General features: G+C 43.8%; 1 protein-coding gene across 1 annotated transcript in view; it reads left to right on the top strand.

Annotated features, from left to right (window-relative positions):
* The window catches only part of LOC126100961 (uncharacterized), a 239,951-nt gene that overhangs the window by 156,413 nt on the left and 67,723 nt on the right, over window positions 1-15,815 (top strand). The gene's annotated exons all lie outside the window — the stretch shown is intronic.

Raw genomic sequence — 15,815 nt, 5'->3', positions numbered from 1 at the left:
ACATATCTTCTCTGTTGTCAGATACTTCATGCAAAAGATCACTTTCAATTTCATCAAATACTACATCCACACTGCTTTACAGGATTTTATCAACTTTACTGGTATAATATCAATACTTTGGTTACTCATGTTGTGAGTAAACATTGAACACAGTGAATGGATTCCATGGCACAACTAACATCACTTGCTACAGAAAGTACACAAAACACAACATTGTCAAAAATTACACTTCCTGCTTACATCTTCTTTCACTTCACTTCACCGATTGGGGTACAAATTTTGATTAACCTCAACTAACTTATTTCAGAATACACATTTATCTATGTTATCATCAATCTGGTCACAAACAAACTTCAAACAGTTTTCTCCTTCATTCTCTAGGCTCACAGCTTACTCACATCTACTGTTTCAATCATTACTCTGCATGACATTAATGAAAAAATGTTTTGACTGGATTGGTATTCCATGACTCCCACTTACAACATCATATGCATCACTTACCTTACCTATATTGTCAATATCACTTACAAATAACTCTGAAACTTCATTATTCTTAAACTCCACAAATACCTGATACTTATCATCATCATATTCCTCCAAAATTATTTCATCAACAACATCACTAACAATACAAGTCTCATCGCTGTCAAAGTTACTTACCTCACCTATATGCATTTGCAATAAGCCACCAGTCTCAGACATACCAACCTCAGTTACTTCACAGCTCTTGTTGTGACTCACCGATTATTCAAAGTGCCGCCGCGCAATTACGCATGTCCTCTACGTGCATCGCTGTCTGCCAGCCATGCAGCAGCTGCGCCACCTAAGCGGCCAGCCAAGCAGCAGCCGCTAGACTGAGACTCAGTGTTTAATTGAATGCCGACTTGTACACAGGTCAACTTACTCAGTGACTTATATGTGTTGTCTGAAATATATGTGTTAAATTTGAAGATTTAACAATTGGCGATGAGGTAGTGGATTTTTCCTTTTCACTGTTGACTCACAGGGTTCCATGGCTACTGTCGAGAAGCTCTTGCAAAATCTCCTTGAACAGCAAACGCTTCTAACAGCGGCGATTCGCGATTTCGTCGCAGCGTCAAATGCGGGGCGTTTCTCGTCGTTGACTGTACCTCCTTTTCCACCTTACGACGAGACGGCGGAAGACTGGTCTGATTATGAAAAACGTCTTTGACAGCACTTCTTGGCATTTCATGTCACGGATGAACAACCATGTAAGTCTCTGTTCCTTTCCTGGATTTCACCTCAAATGTATCGGTTGTTGTCGGAATTGGCTCCTTTGAAGGATCCTGTGTCTTTGACCTTTGCTGAAATGTACTCCCATCTGTCTGTCTACTTTCAAAAGCAAACGCATGTGGTAGCCTCTCGTGTTGCCTTTTATTGTTGTCAAAAACACCCACATCAATCCTATCGCGCTTGGGCTGCTGAACTTCACGGCCTCAGTCGAAAGTGTCAATTTGTTACTGACGTTCACAAAGAATCCTATGCCGATTCCATGGTATGGCGTGCTATTATTTGGTCAGCGCCCAACAAAGAAGTTCAGCAACATGCCCTTCAGTTGGCAAATCTGACTCTAGATGAAGTTCTCTCCATTGCACAGTCTTTTTAAATTTCTCACGCCGCTGGGGCGCAAATAGAGGTGTGGGGTGATGTCAGGGAAATACAACCCCTGTGCGCTGTTGATGACGTGTGCGGCGCATCCCTGCAGGCCGACGTGGCCGCAGTACACTCCCACGCGCAGCCTCAGCCTAGCCGTAAACAACCCACTAAGAAACTGCAGCAAAATCCCCGGCAACTTCCTTCATGTCCGCGGTGTTTTACGAAACAGTCACGCGAGGATTGTCCCCAACGTTGGGCTGTGTGTCACAATTGCAAAAAGAAAGGTCATGTGTCTTCCGTTTGTAAATCCGACCGCATACATGATGTTCATGAACATGATGCTGATTCTGATTCTGTGTTGTCTGTCAATTGCACTTCTTCCCTTTCAGGGAAGTTATTCCTCACTGTCTAAATCCTTGGTCGAGATGTTTGCATGCAAGTGGATAACGGTTCTGCTGCCACTATAATTAATTCGCAGACATATATTCAGTTGGGTTCTCCACTCCTGTCCCCTGTCACTCGGCAATTACGGTTGTACAATAAACAGAAGATTTCTCTCTTGGGACAGTTTAATGCTGAGGTATCTTACAAATCCATCGTTTGCACTGTTCCCATATTTGTGGTCGACCAGAACAACACAGAAAATTTTTTTGGTTTCAATGCCTTTCGCGTTTTCGGGTTCTCCGTAGATTACTCTGTCAATATTGTCTCTGACGCTATTCCTTATGCTCAACTGGATTCATTGTCGATGATATTTTCGTGCCTTTTTTCTCCTGGGTTAGGCCGTGCAAACGACTTTGAAGCTCATATCACGCTCAAACCCACTGCTCGGCCTAAGTTTTTTTGGGCTCGGCCCATTCCTGTGGCCCTTTGTGATCGGGTAAAACGGGAGTTGGATCGTCTCACTACTTCAGGGGTCTTGCTTCCTGTCACTTCCAGTGAGTGGTCCTCTCCTGTCGTTGTCGTTGCTAAGCCCAATGGTGATATTCGTCTCTGTGGTGATTTCAAAGCCACTGTAAATGCTCAATGCCTCATCGACACTTACCCTATGCCCCGTCCTGAAGAACTGTTCACTAAACTCGCTGGAGGCCAGTATTTTTCTAAAATTTACTTGTCGGAAGCTTATCATCAACTTCCTCTCGACGCTGCTTCCCGGCAGTTTCTGGTCCTTAACACGCCTTTCGGCCTCTATCAATAGCAACGCTTGCCATTCGGGGTTGCTAGGGCCCCTGCTCTCTTTCAGCGATTCTTGGAACAATTATTGCTCCCTGTCCCTTGGTGTATCAATTACATGGACGACATTGTTGTCGCTGGCTCCACCACTGCAGAACATCTTCAAAATCTCCGCACACTATTTAATGTCTTACAGACTGCCGGTCTTAAGTGTAATCTTCAGAAATCACAATTTTTTCAGGCATCTATTACGTACTTGGGGTTTCAACTCTCTCGGGATGGTATTCGTCCGCTTCAACACGCTGTTGTTGCGATCGATGCCCTTCCTTGCCCTACATCTGTTAAGGAACTGCAGGCCTTCTTGGGGAAAATAGCATACTATCACAAGTTTTTACCGTCTGTGGCTTCGGTGGCTCAGCCGTTGCATCGCCTGTTGCATAAAAACGTGCCTTTTCACTGGTCCGCATCATGCGAAGTGGCTTTCCGGAAATTAAAGACTATGCTGAAACAGGCCCCATGCCTGGCTACTTATTGACCTGGCCAACATCTTGTTCTTGCTACAGACACCTCTCAATACGGGCTCAGTGCAGTCCTTGCGCACCGTTTTTCTTACAGTTTGGAACAACCCATCGCTTATGCCTCCAGAACGCTCACAGATGCCCAACAGAAGTATTCTCAAATTGAGAAAGAAGCTTTGGCCATTATTTATGCTCTTCATAAGTTTGGTGTTTTTCTCTATGGCTCAAAATTTCATCTTGTTATGGATCACAAACCACTTGTTTCCTTGTTTCATCCATCAACGTCACTTCCCGACAAGGCTGCACACTGCCTCCAGCGTTGGGCTCTTTACTTGTCCTGTTTCAATTATGAGATTCATTTCCGGTCAACGGCTCAACGTGCGAATGCTGATGCTTTGTCTCGCCTTCCCATGGGTCCTGATCAGGCATTCGATAGGGACGAACTTTTGTGTTTCCACCTGGATGTTGCCGAGCAGCGGGTTGTGGATGTGTTCGCCATCACTGGGGACAGGCTGGCGGCTGCTACAAGTTCTGACCCTACCGTCTCCTGGGTTTTACGCTGTATTCAGAAGGGTTGGCCAGATCGCCCATCCGCTAAGACTTCTGATCCGTTGCGGATCTACTACACTTTGCGCTACCGCCTCACGGCTAGGGATGGTGTTATCCTCCTCTCCACTGACAATGCTTTGCCGCGTGTTGTGGTACCTGCGTCTTTGCATGCTTCGGTCTTGCGCCTCCTTCACCAAGGGCACTGGGGTGTGTCTCGCACAAAATCTCTGGTGCGCCGTAATGTGTACTGGCCTGGCATCGACTCTGAAATAGCACACATGGTCGCTGCCTGCGGCCCTTGTGCGTCACAGGCTGCTGCCCCGAAGTCATCTTTGTCACCATGGCCTTCGCCTGAGAAGCCCTGGGAGCGCATTCGTGCTGACTTTGCGGGACCCTTTTTAGGTACTTATTGGCTCCTCGTAATTGACGCCTATTCTAACTTTCCTTTCATTGTCCGTTGCACGTCACCTACCACCGCGGCAACCACCAGTGCTCTCGCCCGCATTTTTTCTTTGGAAGGCCTCCCCTCTACTCTTGTTACTGATAATGGTCCGCAATTTGCCTCTTCCGACTTTGCAGATTTTTGTGCTCGTCGAGGCGTTACGCATGTCACGGCCCCGCCATTCCATCCACAATCCAATGGTGAGGCTGAACGACTGGTCTGCACATTTAAGGCTCAGATGCGGAAACTTCTGACTTCTGCTGCTGATGATGCACTTCTCCAGTTCCTGGCGTCTTACCATTTCACCCCCATGGGCGATCACAGCCCGGCTGAGCTCTTACATGGCCAACAGCCCCGCACCCTACTTCATCTTCTGCGGCCTCCCACCTCACGCCCACGGGTGCCTTCACTCTGCCGGTTCACCGTCGACGACCTCGTCTGGGTACGGGGATATGGCAGGCAGCGAAAATGGAGCCTGGGCCGCATCTAACGACACCGTGGCAGACACCTGTATGAAATCCAGATGGACACAGGTGTTGCAGTGCGTCATTCGGACCAGCTTATGCCTCGGGTGCCAGCAACGCCTGTTCCGAATGCCGACACACCACCTTTGGCTCTACCTGATGCTCGGGATCTTGGCATCTCTCAATACTCACAACGCAGCCCTCTCACCATCATCGTGATACCAGCAGCAGAACAGATGCCACCAGGAGATGTGCCCATGCAGGAACCGGAGGACCATCCTCTACCAGAGTACATCTACTCGCCTCCTCCTCCAACGGACGGCGACACATCGCCCATGTCTCCTGTCATATCAACTGGACTTGCCGCAATGGGCAGATTGGTGCAGGGGGCCCCAGCAGATTCGACCCCTACGTCTCCTGTCATCTCGACCCGTTATCATCGGGGACACTTCCGTCCATATGGGAAGCCTCCTCCTCGAGACTTTACGGCGAGTCAAACAACGCCTATGGACGTTAGCCATCTCCAGGACACCTCCATCAAGACCAGCGCAACAATTTCAAAGGGGGGAAAAGTGTTGTGGCTCGCTAATTATTCAAAGTGCCGCCGCGCAATTACGCACATCCTCTACGTGCGGCGCTGTCTGCCAGCCATGCAGCAGCTGCGCCACCTAAGCGGCCAGCCGAGCAGCGGCTGCTAGACTGAGACTCAGTGGTTATTGGAATGCCGACTTGTACACAGGTCAACTTACTCAGTGACATATATGTGTTGTTGTGTTGTCCGAAATATGTGTTAAATTTGAAGATTTAACAGCTCTCATTCAAATCTACATCAAAAATACTACCTAGTTCAGATCCAATACAGTCATTACCTGATTTACATGCATCAACAACACTGTTTTTTGACCAATAGAAGAAATCATTATTACATACTGCATCAAAATTCTCACTACTCTCATATTCTGTTTTTTGATTAGCATGTACATTGCCATAATTAAACACAGTATCTGTAAACTTCATCAAAACATAAATGAGTAATCTGATATTCCTTGCAGTCAATGTCAGATACATGTGCCATATCATTAACACTGTTATTCTTGTCTACATCTACATCTACATCCATAATCCGCAAGCCACCTGACGGTGTGTGTAACTTGCAGGTCCTGTGCTTGTTGTGTTTCCTCACCCCAAAATTGAAGACCTTCGTTAAGAAGAACTGACATTTCCCGAGTAGTTACTTCTGTGATTGTTTCTTATGTTAAATTGCCCATGGTTATCCCCATTATTCCTATTCTCTGATGTTCAAAATTTCTGTCCCTATCAACATTTTGATCCTGATACAAGTTACCATTGTCTCTGTTTCTGTAATTACTTCTGTTGTGATTTCTATAATTCTGATTATTGTGGTACATACTTCTTTCTACTGCCCTATCCATCCTATCAACATATCATAAAAATTGTTCAAGATAATCATCAGGTCTGTGTACTAAATCCCACTGCCATTTTTCTGGCAACCTCCCTTTAAGTGCATCTACTGAGGTCATTTCGTCAGATGGTTTGTCAAGGTATGTAATTTTTTTAAGTTGATTCTTACAAAACCCTTTTGAAGTACCATCACTGTTCCTATAATTAGGACCATTCAGAAATTCCCTTTTGCTTCTCCCCTGTTCCGCTACCAACCAAAATTCATTTAAAAAAGTTTTCTCAAAACTTTGATATGTTTTCCACTGACTTACATTTAAATTTACTGATGACAGAGCTTCACCCTCAAGACATCTTTTGACACAGATCTATCTCTACAGTGGTGCAGAAAATCTGCTGGATGTAAATTGTTTCATGGGAAACTTTTGACAGGAGTGTTGGACCACACAATACCAATGTTTACACCCAGACTTTGGTTCACATAAATTTCCTGAACTGCTGAAATTTTTTTATCTAAAACAGTTACATTAGTTTGCATATTGTTTTCAACATTTAAATTTTTTTTTGTTTAAACTGACAATATTTTGTTCATTTTTTTTTCTGCTATGGCCTTCTTTTCAACACTGACATCATCAATATTCTTTGACTGTTTCGCTGACTCAACTGCCAGCTCATTTTCCAAAATAATAAATCTATTGTCTAAAACACCAACTTTTTCATTCATATTCTTAACCCCCCAGACAATCCATTTTTTGGCTCTGTAACTTGATTACTAAGTTGATCCATTTGATCTTAAATTTCATCTAATTTATTGTTGTTATCTGTCTGCATTTCCTCTATTTTTCCCAAACTTAACTGCAAAATATCAGTTTTTACAGTTTCTTTGCTGACTATGATTTCATTCGGCTCAGACATGTCCTGAGTGGATCCCATAGCTTTCACTTCTGCCTTACTCTTACACGTGTCGCTATTCATTTTGTTAACAAGCACACAAGTCCACAAACAAATTAACTTCACAAATAGTTTAGGCTTTTTTTTTCCCTGCTCATAGTTGTAAAGTCCTCCTTCATTCGATCTGGTCCATCATTACTGATAGTACATCATCAGTGTTGATATGATTTGCTTTGCTGGGCAGCCCTCAGTTTTCTTACTTCATGTGATCAGATACCCATTCATACATAAACTGCAAATGACATAAAATAACCCTCCATTCTGCACCAGACAAAACTTCATTATTAGTCAATGGGTCCCAGATGATGCCTACACTTTTAATCTATCCCTCCCTCCTTTGTTGTTGCAACTATCTTTATGGTTAAGTCTTTTCATAAGATTTGAGAGGAGTAAGATTTACAATCAACTTTTTACTAATCATCTTTTCTCATGCAGTTGGCTCCAGTTCATATCGAAGGGTCTGATTCTTGAATCTGAAATTTTCACATTTTAGGTTCTCATGTTCCAGTTGATGCAAATAATTCTGAAGAATGCCTGTGCAGATTTTTTATTTTTATTTTTTTATGTTTATTTGTGTCACATTTTACTATATGACACTGTTTTTTGAACTTTCACATTAACAAAGCCAAAATTACATTGTTTGTCTATAATACAAAAACGTGTCTGATCATATCATAGGCATGCCCACTACTACCTCCTCTCACTGTGGTAATAACAATATTCCAAATGGCTTACAATTTTTCTTGACATATGAATTTATAGTAGTTTATAATATTACTTTATAAATGAATCCAGAAATAACCATAACAAGCAGTACCACATTGCATAATTAATAACAAAAATTTGAAGTGTGCAAAATATTTTGTAATTTAAAATGTTTCTAAACAATAGTGTTAAATGTACATTCAGAGCTAGTACATATTGATTGTAAGATCCAAAATACTATAATTCCTTTACACAGATTTTAGCTTGAAATGTAATATACTGTGTATAAAATTATATAAAATTTTTCAGAAAAATAGCTGTGATAATATTGACCTGTCTAAAATTCCAGAAATATTTCTGGCATTGACTACGTCAGTTGACGAAAAGTAACACTAATGGAAGATGTCCTGTTGCACAGCAATTGTCCAGTATCAAAATCCATAGTGATCACATTATCCAGATCTTTACCACAAACTGTCCCATTCTGTCATGTTTTAATCACCTCACTGGATCTTTGCATTTGCAATTTTGTGGTAAGTGAGTGAATAGAAACAACAGTATGGCCTTGTTTGGGAAATAAAACTCTGTAAGTGCTGCCTGTGTTACCATAAAGCAAATATTTAGTTTTTCTGCCATATAATACCATCTTTACGACTTGTGACTCTGTTAGCCATAATTGCCTGTCACACAGTATTGATTCTTCAGTGACTTATTATTCTGTAGTGCCTAGATTTGTTAAACTTCAAACACTGATTGTGCCCAGATGCAATGTTTTATTAGTAAATGACTTTTATGGGCTGTAAAATGGACACACATCATCCACATTTCCACATTTTAATATAATTGTTATTTGGATAGTCTTTCAAGCTGTGGTGTTTCCTTTGTCAGAAGCATGAAACAGAATTATTATACTAAACAATGTCTGTGGGCTAGGTACTACTAGTGCCATGGTAATTTCTCTCTGCTTTACAACTTGTTCACTACTCAGCACCACCAGCTGTCCATGTGTTAAATATTCACAATTATAAGTAAACAAATAATGCAAATATACAAGTGGACTTTGTTTCATAGAGAGCATTATCATCTATGATGCATCTGATTACAGTGTTGTGAACTACTCTATGAGTAAAATTGTTCCGAACTGTAAGCCAAATACACACACACATCTGCCCACCCACCAACACACCCATATACAAAGACAAAAATGAAACAGGAAGAGAGGAAGGAAGTGTCAGAAAAGAAGATGTACACTGTAGTTTTCATCTGTTAGACTAGGTGTAAGACAAGGGAAAGGGGATTTTGGTATTTAAATTATAGTTCTGCCTAAATGAATAATTAACTTCATTCTATGATGACAACTATAAGATAAAGAAATGTAATAAATGAAAATCACTGTCCATGCTTGAAGTACATTGATAGCAGAATCTTGGGACCAAAATACTAAGCCTCCTTACTGTTGTGATTCGCCAATTATTTAAACACCGTCGTGCAACGTGTACACATGTCTTGCTTGTCAACTTACTCTGTGACTTATATGTGTTGTGTCGTTCTGAAATATATGTGTTAAACTTGACATTATAACAATTGGCGACGAGGATGGGATTTTTCCTTTTCACCGTTGACCCATAGGGTTCTATGGCTACTGTCGAGCAACTATTGCAAAACCTCCTTGAACAGCAAACGCTTCTAACAGCAACGATTCATGATTTCGGCGCGGCGTCAAATGCGGGGCGTTTCTCGTCGTTGGCTCTACCTCCTTTTCCTCCTTACGATGAGATGGCGGAAGACTGGTCTGATTATGAAAAACGTCTTCGACAGCACTTCTTGGCATTTCATGTCATGGACGAACAACTATGTAATTCTATGTTCCTTTCCTGGATTTCACCTCAAATGTATAGGTTGTTGTCGGAATTGGCTCCTTTGAAGGATCCTGCGTCTTTGTCCTTTGCTAAAATGTGCTCACTTCTGTCTGTCTATTTTCAAAAGCAAACGCATGTGGTAGCCTCTCGTGTTGCCTTTTATCGTTGTCAAAAACAGCCACATCAATCCTATCACACTTGGGCTGCTGAACTTCACGGCCTCAGTCGAAAGTGTCAATTTGTTACTGATGCTCACAAAGAATCCTATGCCGATTCCATCGTATGGGGTGCTATTATTTGGTCGGCGCCCAACAAAGAAGTTCAGCAACGTGCCCTTCAGTTGGCGAATCCGACTCTAGATGAAGTTCTCTCCATTGCACAGTCTTTTTAAATTTCTCACGCCGCTGGGGCGCAAATAGAGGTGTGGTGTGATGTCAGGGAAATACAACCCCTGTGCGCTGTTGACGACGTGTGCGGCGCGTCCCCACCAGCCAATGTGGCCGCAGTACACTCCCACGCGCAGCCTCGGCCTAGCCGTAAACAACCCGCTAAGAAACTACAGCAAAACCCCCGGCAACTTCCTTCATATCTGCGGTGTTTTACGAAACATTCAAATGAGGATTGTCCCCAACGTTGGGCTGTGTCACAATTGCAAAAAGAAAGGTCATGTGTCCTCCGTTTGCAAATCCGACCACATACATGATGATGTTCATGAACATGACGCTGATTATGATTCTGTGTTGTCTGTCAATTGCACTTCTTCCCTTTCAGGGAAGTTATTCCTCACTGTCTAAATCCTTGGACGAGATGTTTGCATGCAAGTGGATACCGGTTCTGCTGCCACTATAATTAATTCTCAGATGTATCTTCAGTTGGGTTCTCCACTCCTGTCACCTGTCACTCGGCAATTACGGATGTACAATAAACAGAAGATTTCTCTCTTGGGACAGTTTAATGCTGAGGTATCTTACAAATCCATCGTTCGCACTGTTCCCATATTTGTGGTTGACCAGAGCAACGCAGAAAATCTTTTTGGTTTCAATGCCTTTCGCGTTTTTGGGTTCTCCATAGATGACTCTGTCAATATTGTCTCTGACGCTATTCCTTATGCTCAACTGGATTCCTTGTCGACGACATTTTCGTGCCTTTTTTCTCCTGGGTTAGGCCGTGCAAATGACTTTGAAGCTCATATCACGCTCAAACCCACTGCTCGGCCTAAGTTTTTTCGGGCTCGGCCCATTCCTGTAGCCCTTTGTGATCGGGTAAAACGGGAGTTGGATCGTCTCACTACTTCAGGGGTCTTGCTTCCTGTCACTTCCAGTGAGTGGTCCTCTCCTGTTGTTGTCGTTGCTAAGCCCAATGGTGATATTCGTCTCTGTGGCGATTTCAAAGCCACTGTAAATGCTCAATGCCTCATCGACACTTACCCTATGCCCCGTCCCGAAGAAGTGTTCACTAAACTCGCTGGAGGCCAGTATTTTTCTAAAATTGACCTGTCAGAAGCTTAACATCAACTTCCTCCTGACGCTGCTTCCCAGCAGTTTCTGGTCCTTAACACGTCTTTCGGCCTCTATCAATACCAATGCTTGCCATTCGGGGTTGCTAGGGACCCTGCTCTCTTTCAGCGATTCTTGGAACAATTATTGCTCCCTGTCCCTTGGTGTATCAATTACATGTACGACATTGTTGTCACTGGCTCCACCACTGAAGAACATCTTCAAAATCTCCGCACACTTTTTCATGTTACAGACTGCCGGTCTTAATTGTAATGTTTAGAAATCACAATTTTTTTAGGCATCTATCACGTACTTGGGGTTTCAACTCTCTCGGGATGGTATTCGTCCGCTTCAGCAAACTGTCGCTGCGATCGATGCCCTTCCTTGCCCTACATCTGTTAAGGAACTGCAGGCCTTCTTGGGGAAAATAGCATACTATCACAAGTTTTTACCGTCTGCGGCTTCGGTGGCTCAGCCGTTGCATCGCCTGTTGCATAAAAACGTGCCTGTACACTGGTCCGCGTCATGCGTAGCGGCTTTCCAGAAATTGAAGACTGTGCTGAAACAGGACCCGTGCCTTGCTACTTATCAACCTGGCCGACATCTTGTTCTTGCCACAGACACCTCTCAATACGGGCTCAGTGCAGTCCTTGCGCACCGTTTTTCTGACGGTTCGGAACAACCCATTGCTTACGCCTCCAAAACGCTCACGGGTGCCCAACAAAAGTATTCTCAAATTGAGAAAGAAGCTTTGGCCATTATTTATGCTCTTCATAAGTTTGGTGTTTTTCTCTATGGCTCAAAATTTCATCTTGTTACGGATCACAAACCACTTGTTTCCTTGTTTCATCCATCAACGTCACTTCCCGACAAGGCTGCACACCGCCTCCAGCGTTGGGCTCTTTACTTGTCTTGTTTCAATTATGAGATTCATTTCTGGCCAACGGCTCAACATGCAAATGCTGATGCTCTGTCTCGCCTTCCCATGGGTACTGATAAGGCATTCGATACGGACGAACTTTTGTGTTTCCACCTGGATGTTGCCGAGCAGCGGGTTGAGGATGGGTTCCCCACCACTGGGTCAGGCTGGCAGCTGCTACAAGTTCTGATCCTACCCTCTCCCGGGTTTTACACTGTATTCAGAAGGGTTGGCCAGATCGCCCCTCTGCTAAGACTTCTGATCCATTGCAGAACTATTATGCTTTGTTCAACCGCCTCACAGCTACGGATGGTGTTATCCTCCTCTCCACTGACAATGCTTCGCCGCGTGTTGTGGTACCTGCGTCTTTGCATGCTTTGGTCTTGCGCCTCCTTCACCAAGGGCACTGGGGTGTGTCTCGCACAAAATCTCTGGTGCGTCGTAATGTGTACTGGCCTGGCATCGACTCTGAAATCGCACACATGGTCGCTGCCTGCGGCCCTTGTGCATCACAGGCTGCTGCCCCGAAGTCATCTTTGTCACCGTGGCCTTCGCCTGAGAAGCCCTGGGAGCGCATTCATGCTGACTTTGCGGGACCCTTTTTAGGTACTTATTGGCTCCTCGTAATTGACGCCTACTCTAACTTTCCTTTCATTGTCTGTTGCACGTCGCCTACCACCGCGTCAACCACCAGTGCTCTCGCCCGCATTTTTTCTTTGGAAGGTCTACCCTCGACTCTTGTTACTGATAATGGTCTGCAATTTGCCTCTTTCAAATTTGTGGATTTTTGTGCTCGTCATGGCGTTATGCATGTCACGGCCTCGCCGTTCCATCCACAATCCAACGGTGAGGCTGAACAACTGGTCCGCACATTTAAGGCTCAGATGCGGAAACTTCTGACTTCTTCTGCTGTTGCTGATGTGCTTCTCCAGTTTCTGGCGTCTTACTGTTTCAACCCCATGGGCGACCATAGCCCCGCACGCTACTTAATCTTCTGCGGCCTTCCACCTCACGCCCTCGGGTGCCTTCACTTGGCCGGTTCACCGCCGACGACCTCGTCTGGGTACAGGGATATGGCAGGCAGCAAAAATGGAGCCCGGGCCGCATGTTAAGACACCGTGGCAGACACCTGTATGAAATCCAGATGGACACGGGTTTTGCAGTGCATCATTCGAGCCAGCTTCGGCCTTGTGTGCCAGCAATGCCTGTTCCGAATGCCGCTACACCACCTTTGGCTCTACCTGACGCTCGGGATCTTGTCATCTCTCAATACTCACAACGTAGCCCTCTCACCGTCATCGCGATGCCAGCACAAGAACGGATGCCACCAGGAGACGTGCCCATGCAGGAACCGGATGACCATCCTCTGTAGAGCAAATCTACTCGCCTCCTCCTCCAACGGATGCCAACACATCGCCCATGTCTCCTGTCATATCAACTGGACTTGCCGCAATGGGCAGATTGTTGCATGTGGCCCCAGCAGATTCGATCCCTACATCTCCTGTCATCTCTACCCATTATCATCGGGGACACTTCCGTCCGTACGGGAAGCGTCCTCCTCAAGACTTTACGGTGAGTCAAACAACGCCTATGGACATTAGCCATCTCCAGGACACCTCCATCAAGACCAGTGCAACAATTTCAAAGGGGGGAAAAGTGTTGTGACTCGCTGATCATTCAAAGCGCCGCCGCGCAATTACGTGCGTCCTCTGCATGCGGCGCTGTCTGCCAGCCATGCAGCAGCTGCGCCATCTAAGCAGCCAGCCGAGCAGCTGCCGCTAGACTGTGACTCAGTGCTCATTCGAATGCTAACATGTACACATGTCTTGCTTGTCAACTTACTCTGTGACTTATATGTGTTGTGTCGTTCTGAAATGTATGTGTTAAACTTGACGTTATAACACTTACCTTCAAAGTTTATCAAAACTAGTTTCCAATTAGGGTTCAAATCATGCACATGCAGTTAAGAAGTGTTTTATTTATAAAGTTTACTAACATAGTATGGTTTTCAGTGGAATTCTATATTTTATAATGTATAAGAAAATGTATTTGACAAACAGTTGTTGTGCAGACGTAGGTAATAACTCTTGATTAATCGAAAAAGCATCTGACCTCCTGATGTCAATAACAAAGTTGTTGCATATACTAGAAAAGAGTTTCATTTCAGGACTAGCCTCCACTCAGAACCTGCAAAATTTGTCCAGACCTTGACCTTGCTGAAGTAATTTCCACAGTATTTTAATGTCAGTCTCTGTCAAACAATACAGCCACTGAATTATATAAAGTGGGTAGCAGCCACTATTTTTTATGATAATTCTTATACTGCAGAGGGACACTAGCTTTTTATCTCAGTATATATAATGAGTACAATATTTATTTGATCAAAAGTAAAAGAATCTTATCTTAATTACCCAAGTGTTTTGTGCAGAACTTTCATGACCAGTGGGTATTATCATAATTCAGCTACTGGGTTTCTGCCACAGATATACCACATGGTGTTTAAGAACTGTACTCCCACATTCTTGCTGTTTTCCCCATATAAAGTGGACCTGCTTTGTCACCACATTGTACTGATTAACTTGATCTTACTTGTGAAAAATTATATGGTCTGACTGTTCAATCATCATATCATAATTGACAGCATTATTTGGGCACTGTTTGTTGAGTTATAATGAATGGTTTGTGTTTATATCCATACAGGGTGTTACAAAAAGGTACGGCCAAACTTTCAGGAAACATTCCTCACACACAAAGAAAGAAAATATGTTATGTGGACATGTGTCCGGAAACACTTACTTTCCATGTTAGAGCTCATTTTATTACTTCTCTTAAAATCACATTAATCATGGAATGGAAACACACAGCAACAGAACGTACCAGCATGACTTCAAACACTTTGTTACAGGAAATGTTCAAAATGTCCTCCATTAGCGAAGATACATGCATCCACCCTCCGTCACATGGAATACCTGATGTGGTGATGCAGCCCTGGAGAATGGCGTATTGTATCACAGCCATCCATAATACGAGCACGAAGAGTCTCTACATTTGGTACCAGGGTTGCGTAGACAAGAGCTTTCAAATGCCTCCATAAATGAAAGTCAAGAGGGTTGAGATCAGGAGAGCGTGGAGGCCATGGAATTGGTCTGCCTCTACCAATCCATCGGTCACTGAATCTGTTATTGAGAAGCGTACGAACACTTCGACTGAAATGTGCAGGAGCTCCATCGTGCGTGAACCACATGTTGTGCTGTACTTGTAAAGGCACATGTTCTAGCAGCACAGGTAGAGTATCCCATATGAAATCATGATAACATGCTCCATTGAGCATAGGTGGAAGAACATGGGGCTTAATCTAAAATGAGCTCTAACATGGAAATTAAGCGTTTCTGGACACATGTCCACATAACATCTTTCCTTTATTTGTGTGTGAGGAATGTTTCCTGAAAGTTTGGCTGTACCTTTTTGTAACACCCTGCATTTAAGTTTGAGTGTCAGTAGTTGAGATTCTTGAGTTCAATAGAGTTTAACGAACAGCAAGCACTGATGAGCACTGGTTTAGTGCAGTTGTCAGTGATAAAAAGTTTGATCTTAATCACCTGTTGCTTAGTATTCTTGGAGGTGTATGTCTCAGAAATGATATTATTCCCATTGTCAATTGCATTCAGATGAATAGACATACATAATTCATTAACTTAGAAAT

Source organism: Schistocerca cancellata, chromosome 9 (genome assembly GCF_023864275.1).
Source record: "Schistocerca cancellata isolate TAMUIC-IGC-003103 chromosome 9, iqSchCanc2.1, whole genome shotgun sequence".
Classification (NCBI taxonomy): Eukaryota; Metazoa; Arthropoda; class Insecta; order Orthoptera; family Acrididae; genus Schistocerca; species Schistocerca cancellata.
The sequence above is the reverse complement of the archived record's forward strand: the minus strand, read 5'-3'. Positions and strand labels throughout refer to the sequence as shown.